Genomic DNA, 9,379 nt, shown 5'->3' on the forward strand with positions numbered 1-9,379 from the left:
TTCTTAGACTAGATGGTCAGTCTCAAGAGTGTGCAGCATATAGTAAGTGACTCGCTACAAAGCACTGCTGGTGGAGTGCAGGATAGACCTCTACAACTTGATGGACAGTCAATAGATGTGTCCCCCTAATTCTCGGAACAAGATGTTATGATCCGAGACAAGGGTTTCTTGGACTAGGTGGTAAGTCATAAGATATCTGTATGTGACATGCTGTAAGGCACCAATGTTGGGGTGCAGTGCAAAGTCTTCTATGACTTGATGTTCAGTCACTAGGTGTGTCCCCCCCCCCCCCCCCTAATCCTCAGAACAAGATGTTATGTTCCGAGAAAAGAGTTTCTTGGACTAGGTGGCAAGTCTCATGACCACATCTGTATGTGACATGCTGTGAGGCACTGGTGTTGGTAGCGCAGCAGGATAGAGTACTCTAGGACTTGATTTTTAGTTGATTAATTTATCTCACTGATATTCAGAACAAGGTAGTAAGTTCTGTACCAGAGGGTATTTGGTTACGTATTCACTTTAAGACTAATTTTTTTGTTTCTTTGATTAGGTATCTAATCTTGAGTTCTAGATTTTAAGCGGTCTTGGTGGTACGCTGCTCAGTACTGACTGTTAAAGGGAATGACAAGGTCTAAGGCATTCCAAGATAAACTGTTGCTCTCGACTAGGTGTTCAGTCAAAAGAGCTACATGCAGCTCATCACTGACAGTACAGGGATGGTAAATGCAGCACAGGCTCACCGATGGCAAGGGAGACGCTGGTCAAACTAAGACTAAACCTTCAGTGTCTTGGACATGATGTTTGTCCCAAGAATCAATCGTCAAGATTGCAAAAGGATGCAGTCAACATTAATTGATGCGACTGCTTGAATAATGAGGATTTTTAAAGAAATATTAGTGTTGGCGAAATATTTTACCATTTGTCAGCACTGGTAAATATATATCGAGTCAGTGCCTAAAGTTGCAAGCTAGTGGGAGTTCCTATTGAATTTATTTGAAAATAGATAACTACACACCCCCCCCCCCCCCCCTAAAGAAAAGGGGGAGAAGGCAGTAATACATTATTGGTTCATTATAAGAAAAATGCCTAGATATCAGACTGGTTCATGAATGCAAAATGACAGCTACAAGGGTCATAGAACACTGTCCAGTCTAACTACATAGCTTCAGTTTACTATCACATGTTAACCGCCCTCCTAACTCTCCTCTGCTAGCTAGTAGGTTAGACTAGACCATATATCCCAGAGCCCCACCCTAGAAAGTTCCAGATGTTATTGCTTTACCTTATCCCTCATAGCTGTCATTACCCCCCCCCCCCCCCCCACACGATTGCTGTTACATGTACTTTTCTCCCAAAGTACCATGCTCTTTAGTTATTGGTATAATTTGCAGGACTGCCAGTGTTCCTGTTTCTTAGATTGCTTGTGTACCCCCCCCCCCCCTTACATATTTTGTTGTCCTTTCCCCTGTTAAGTATCAGGCTCTTTTGTTATTGATTTAAATTGCAGGATCGCCCAAGTTGTCCCAAATATTTGTGACCCCCCCCCCCTCCCCCAACCTAACTTTTGTTACCGTACATTAAGATTTTAATATGAAGTTCACAGAAGTATCAGAAATTACATGGATAGTTGATGTTAATAAACAGTGTTGCAACTATAAGAGGAGCAGGCCATGATTGCATTAGTCTAAGAACTGTGCTCCAATTACTTTCAAACAAAAGCCATCTTCCTGAAATACCTCTTCCAAAGCACAGAACATTAGACAAAACATGATGAACTATAGGCCCAACCTTATACAGATCTTAAGACCAGCTCCCTCCTAATAGTTGCTTTGCTCCTCAAATTTGCAATGTTAAGTACAGTTGGTTATTATTTCAGATCTCTTTGTAAAGCCTGGAGGATTTACTAAGCAGCTACAAAGGTCATGGAAAATATGTTCGGTCTAACTCCATTGCTTCAGTTTTCTATCCAACTAAAACAGGCCTCCTAACTCTCCTCTCCTAGCTTGTACGTTAGACTGAACATATATCCCAGAGCCCCACCCTAGAAAGTTCCAGATGTTATTTCTTAACCCTTTCCCTCATAGCTGCCGCTTTCAAGTAATTGTTTAATTTCATTAAGACACTCCTTCCCATTCCCCCTAAGGAGAAAAAGTACATTTACTTCACAGAAGACTTTCCTTTCCTAGCTGATGTTATTGCCTACAAGCCAGAAATGTTCAAGTATATACATTAGCTCTATCCTATCCTTAACTGCCGTAAGTGACAACTTGAAGTTGACTTAATTGCCACTAAAAATTGGCAATCTGAAGTTCTGATCTGTTTTGTTTTGGTAATATTACATAGTGCACACTTCTTGTAAAGCCTGGTGGAGTTATTTTGCAGCTACAAAGGTCATGGAATATAATATCCAGTCTAACTACAATGCTTCATTTTACTATCCAACTGAAACCAGCCTCCTAAATATCCTCTGCTAGCTTGTAAGTTAGACTGAACATTATTTTACAGAGCCCCACCCTAATATCCAGATGTTCTTTGCTTAACCCTTTCCCTCATAGCTGCAAGTTGGTAATAAATTCATATATAGCTAAGTGGAACGTAAAAATGGTGGAAGAAAGTTCAACAGGAAGAGAATCATTCTAAGTTTTCAAGTAGTAAATAATGCTGTGTATGATTGCTATCATAAGAGAAATAATTACGGTATATACTATACAGAACTGCGTTTTTCTTTTTTTAAATCAATGACGTATTAAATCTTACAGTAAGACGTTTCTCAAAATACTCAATCAATTTTTTCCTACGTTTATGCATTATTCAGATTTTCAGCTTTTTAACTGCAGTTTTCCTAGCCCAGCTATTGCACAATTCATTACCACAAAGTTTCTTTGTTTGCTCTTCTCTTTCTTTTGGCATCAACATGCTTTCTATTCTCTTCTTCTTTTTTTATTTTATTTTATTTTTTATTTTTGTTTATATATATCTGGTAAAGTGTTGTTACCATCATATCAAACAAAAAATGAAATTGTCCCTCGTGATTGTGAACTTTGGGGAGGTAAAGAGACTTTCTCAATGAATTGAAGAATTGTGCCTGTAATACTACTCAAATCAAGATCTCCTAATACTTGTTTCTTGAATGGTAAAGAGGCTTTCTCAATTGATTTGAAATTATGTGTCTATAATACTAGTGAATCTACCTTGTACTACTACTTGCTTTCTTTTTTAGGGTTAAGAGACGTTATATGCCTCTAATATTAGATTCAAGATTCCCTGCTCCATGTTTCTTGATCATTAAATAGAGTCAGTCAGTGTTATGAATTCATATTCAATATTACTAAATTTAAATTGTCCTACTAGATATTTATTGAATGATAAAGAGACTTTCTCAATGGATTTGAAGTTACTTGCTTATAATACTACTAAACCCAAGATGCTGTACTAGTTATTTCTTGAATTCTAGAGAGAGACTTTCTCAGTAAATTGTAGCCATTTGCCTATAATACTATTAATATCAAGATGTCCTAAACTTGCGGTTTGTGTGTTAAAGAGATTTTTTTCAATAGATCAAATTTATGTGCCTCTAATACTATATATACTAAACAAAAGGTGCCCTTCCATTTGTTCCTTAAAAGGTAAAGAGGCTTTCTCAGTGTACTAAAGTTCAATTATAATACTTTGTAAAACCAAAGATGTCTTTCTAGATATTCCTCAAACATTTATAAGACATTCTAGGTGAAATGGAGCTATTTGCCTCTAATACTACTAAACCAAAGATGTCCTATTTGGTGAACCTTGAGTGGTAAAGAGACTTTCTCAGTGGACATTTTTTTCCTCTTCATTATATCCTTTAATACTGTAGAAATGTGTACATGAACAAGAACTAAACCTTAAAGTTACAGTTGCTTTAATAGATTTTTTTTGTTTTTTGTTTAGATTGCATTAAGTTTAATTAGTTGCTATTCTCTAATAAAATGGACTAAAAGGATTTTCCACAAAAAAAAGGAATTGCATGATTGGAATTTCCTCATAATAATATTCCTGAGCTATTTGTAAATAGCTGTCTATTCTGGTAAGGTAGTAATACATATAGGCGTCTCTCTCTCTCTAACAGAATATGGTAACGAAATGAATCATTGACTTGCTTTCATTGTCTGATTGTGATCAGTTTGAATTTCTACTGAATTTAAGATTACTTTAGAGAGTCATGGATGATGTTACACTGCCATGATCCCATTTTTTCTCAATTGAAATTAATTATACGCTACTTGTTTATAAGTTCTACCATACTGCTTTTTAATATGGAATGTGTCAAATTAAGGTTAGACACATACCTCTTTCCTCTCACTGATTTTGGTTTCATGCAGCAACTATGAGAGGCGCAAGAAAAAATAATCTCTGTGCTTATAATACTCAGAACATCCAAAGAGACATTTGTCTTGCAGATCCACCCTATAAATCCAGATCTTAAAAGCTTAACCCCTTCCCTCATAGTTGCTGAGTAGACTGTAAATATTTGTTATTAGTTGCAGTGTTAAGTTAGCCATACATATTTCAATCTAATTTCCATTAGGGGATTTGGAACTATCTTTAAGAGCTCCCTCCCTCTCTCTGAAACATATAGTTCTTGCCCCAACCGGTTTATTTCTATCTTCGAAACATGCCAGAAAATATTTTTCAGATCTTAATAGCTAACCCCTTCCCTCATGGTTGTATTGTTGCTAGTCTGTTCCATTATTGGTCTATTTTTGTTTATTGCTTGCAGTGTTAAGCTAGCCATGCAATCTTGTTTCAACCTAAAATTTTTAGATAACCAGGAGCTAATTCTTCAAGTCTTTGTCCATGTATTAATTCAAATATATTTCTGGTTAAAATCTGTGTCTGTCTTATTGATTTGATTAAGAAAACACTCAATTGCCATGGATTCTTTTCCTTACTAATATGTTACCGTCTTGATGGCAAAATCCATCACTTGTTGCCCTTTCTGTAGAAAATATATCATATGAAGCAGGCAATGAGTTTGTTTTATAAGATACATTTCAATGCAATTAGGTTTTAGACCTTTTCTCTTTTAGTTGCTTGTAGCAGAAGGCGACTATAAGATATTATATAAGACCTATCTAGCTTGAAGTCTGTGCTTCTAATACTATCTTGATAATGCACTTGACATGAACATAAAATCAAACTAAGCGTCTTACAAACCCACCCTATCCAGATTTAGATTAGCTTACCAATATCCTTTCCTTCTTTGTTACTTAGTTGTATTTAAACAAAAGAGAATTGCAGTGTTAACTTAGCCATATATGTTCATACCTTATCTACTATTCTTTAACTTTAATCTCACTTTCTTTACTCTGCCCTATTTGATTTTTGTACTTTATTATTATAATATTAATAATAATAATAATAATAATAATAGTACAAACAAACAATACTAATTGCTTATTGTGTTTTTACTGTTGTTACATATTCAATTTTGCTTTGGTTAAATATAACTTTTGCTTGCTTGTTTGCTCGGTGATACTTATTACTCTTGTGTTTTTACTGTTGTTACATATTCAATTTTGCTTTTGGTTAGAGATAACTTTTGCTCGCTTGTTTGCTTGTTGATACTTATTACTCTTGCGTTTTTACTGTTGTTACATATTCAATTTTGCTTTTGGTTAGAGATAACTTTTGCTTGCTTGTTTGCTTGGTGATACTTATTACTCTTGCGTTTTTACTGTTGTTACATATTCAATTTTGCTTTTGTTTTTAATAATTTTTACTTGCTTGCTTGTTTGCTTGTTGATACTTATTACTCCTTTTGTTTTTGCAAAGATACTGATATTGCAACTCCAATTCCGTTTCAGTTACCAGCAACTTTTGTATTTGCTTCGTTGTTAGAAGTGAAAAAACATTTAGTTTATATTATTATAAACATGCAAATTTAGTTCCTTTCAGTTGCCTTCAAAATATACCTATCTTCAACATGTTTTTTTCCTTTGCAGTCACATTTTGTTGTTCTGTAGTTATAGTTGTCTTGCCCCTATAAATCCTTCCTTGTGTATTCAATAACTTTGTACATTAATGGCCAAGTTAACACTGCATTCAGAAATACGAGTAGATAGAGTACAGTTACATGTTGAATTACCAACATTGCACCAGTGTTAATGCTACTCCATTCTTAGTCTCTAATAGTATACACATGTAGTTTTTCAATTTGTTTCTACTTCTTTTTGCTCTACACTATTTCTACTTTGTGTTTTTGCTTTGAATTTTACTTTTCCTCAAAACATTTCTTAATCTAAAATATACATTCTCAGCACTTCCCCACCCACATTAAATTTGATAAAATCTTGTGGTTTTTACCCCATGCCCTTACCCTTAATTCCTTATGTAAATACTTCATATTCTTTGAAAATTAATGGCTTACTTAACATTGCATGCAGTAATACATGATTACACATTTAATCTTTAATATTGGATATGAGTTAATAAAATCTAATAACTAATTCTATGACTTCCTCTTTAGAGTGATGCAATTACCAACCTTTTCTTTTTTCTGATATATGTGCTGCTACCTTTGTGAGATTCCTGTAATTGTTTTGATTACACTTGCGTTTTAGTTTTAATTTTACTGCTCCCCTAGTACACGTTTCATTGTCTTGTTCATATTTCTATCAGTTTCTCTGCAACATTTCCGTGCTGGAACACAGATTGCATATTTGTAGATTGCATATTTTGGTAAAGTAATGGCCAACTTAACACTGCATTCAAAGACAATATACCTTGAATAATATTATATGCCAAACATCTAATATTGCACATGAGCTTATTTCTTTGACTTAATTTTTTTAATTTTTTTTTTTTTTACTGCAGTCGTTAAATCTTTTCTTTTTATTCTATTTATGTTTTGTTATCTCGCTCTCTCTCTCTCTTTTCAAAATCACTGTCTTTGTAAGTTTAATTAATTACTTCTTTCTGCTTTGTATTTTACCTTTGCTGCATTATCTTTTGATGCTAGTTGTTATCCCCTACCCCATTCACTTACTATTTGTTAAAGTCTTGCATTTTTTGACCACATACCCTATCCACTTTTTAATTTTTAGTTGCTTTTTTTTTGTTCTGTACTTACTAAACCTGATTTACCATTTGAGTATTGCACAGTTTATTTAAACTAATGTATTCCCTCTAGATAGGGCACACTTGTCGAACACATTGAACCTCTAATGCACTTCATAAATTTGGAAAGTTATGGAAATAAGGTTCATGTGCCCATAATCTACCAATGTATATGACAGAATACCTTCTAATTAAATTCAAAATGCAAATTCAGAGTACATGTAGAAATGCAAACTTATTCTACATAAATATGAATGGCTCATTGAGCTTCATTTGGAGTATTAATCATATATTTGTGTTCTTCCACTTCTGGTGGTTTGAACCTTATATGAAATTCAATATTAAACATTGCTACATTGCACTATTTCTGCCAAAAAGATTCTGCTTGTAGTTTTGACCTGCCAGAAGTTTGGCAAAATTAGTTTTTTTTTCTTCATATTTTTGATGTGTGTAATACATTAAATTACCAACATCATTTTTTAATTTAAATTAACCGGTACATTCTACTAATGCAGTCTTTCCATTCAAATGAAAGATGTGCCTGTTTTTGTTTTTTGTTTTTTTATTGAAGAAGGATTTTCATCATGATATTATATACTGTTTAACTTAACTTTCTTTCTTGACATGAATTATGCGTTGCAAATTTAGCTTCCATTATAAATTTTTTCCCACTGTTTGTTTGAAAAAAATTATTAAAATTATAATCTAATACTTAACAAATTTACTGTTGTCAGTAATGCCCTAATGATAAAGACATTCAGTGCAGAGATTGCAAATCTGAATTTTGTGTCCAACTTTTGTTCCACTGAGAAAGCCTCTCAAAAGTAATTTTTATTGATCAAATTCAAGTTTGCTTATTTACCTAGCTCTTGAATTCTCCTATACAGTTAATTGGGATATTTACTGCCACAAATCATAGTATTCTACAATGAAATGGTTTTAAAAAAAAAACATTTTGGAAACCTTTTCCTATAAGAGAACTTGGTTTTTAGGAAATAAAGAAGCTGGTTTTCTAATTTTTAATTTCCTATCAACAAACTTGCTTATAATTCATTGATGATAAATAATGCATTTAAATATAAGGTGCATACTGAAATTTAACAGACCTGTCAATTCCACTGAGAAAGTCTCTTTATTTCAATAATTGAGTTGCCTCTATATTTTTTTTCTTCGTTATCTATTCATTTTCTTACACCTACTAATAATGAATGCATTTACTTTCAAATCTAATATTTGTTTCAACTTTTCTTGCCATAATTGATCTAAAAATATAACAAATTGGTCATCTAAAAGTAATTTACCCAATTTTTCTTTTAGCTTACTATGTTTTAAAAATTGAATATTGTCCTGACTTACACAATCAGTGCATGTATTTGAATTCAGATTCATGTGCTTTCCCTCGAGAGTTTCTTCTAAAGACTAATCATAACAAAACTATGAACCAATTTGAATGTTCTTGAACACCTCATAAATACTGGCGTAGAGTTAAATATTGAAAGGCAGTTCTAGATTTTTTTTTTTTTTTTTTTTTTTGGGGGGGGGGGGGGGGGAGTATTTTTTGCGGAACTCAACTGTTAAATGAGATGTTCCTAAATGTTAACTTTTACACTTTTCAAAATACCTAGTTAAGGAGCAAAGGTGCTGCTCAGCTGAGTGCACTAACTCTTTATCATTACAATACTTGCATATGATGTATCTTAATCTTCCTTTCAAACTTTATACTCTTCTCAAGCTCAGTTGGTCCCTAATTTTGAATGAAGCCTGTAAAATTGCGAAAAAATAGACCAATACTAAAATAATGATTTTAGTCAAGTATTTGAGCTGTAAAGGTCTTTATTGTTGGGAGGGTCATATCCTGTCCTATTGCTATTGCACTGAAATATGTTTTCATTAACTAATCATTTTTACACAGCTACATTTATTGCACTTTGTAGTTAAAGATTTAAATTTGCAACTAATTGGATATTTTTTCTTCCTGTTGAACTTCAAATACAACATTTATTGCACTTTTTTGTTAAGAATTTAAATTTGCAACTAATTGGATATTTTTTCTTCCTGTTGAACTTCAAACAGATCATTTATTGAACTTTGTTGTTAAGAATTTAAATTTGCAACTAATTGGATATTTTTTCTTCCTGTTGAACTTCAAATAGATCATTTATTGCACTTTGTTGTTAAGAATTTAAGTTTGCAACTAATTGGATATTTTTTCTTCCTGTTGAACTTTAAATAGATCATTGATTATTGGAAAGGTCATATCCTGTACCATTGCTATTGCACTGAA

The sequence above is a fragment of the Strongylocentrotus purpuratus genome, unplaced genomic scaffold, assembly GCF_000002235.5.
Source record: "Strongylocentrotus purpuratus isolate Spur 01 unplaced genomic scaffold, Spur_5.0 spur5_scaffold_4, whole genome shotgun sequence".
Classification (NCBI taxonomy): domain Eukaryota; kingdom Metazoa; phylum Echinodermata; class Echinoidea; order Camarodonta; family Strongylocentrotidae; genus Strongylocentrotus; species Strongylocentrotus purpuratus.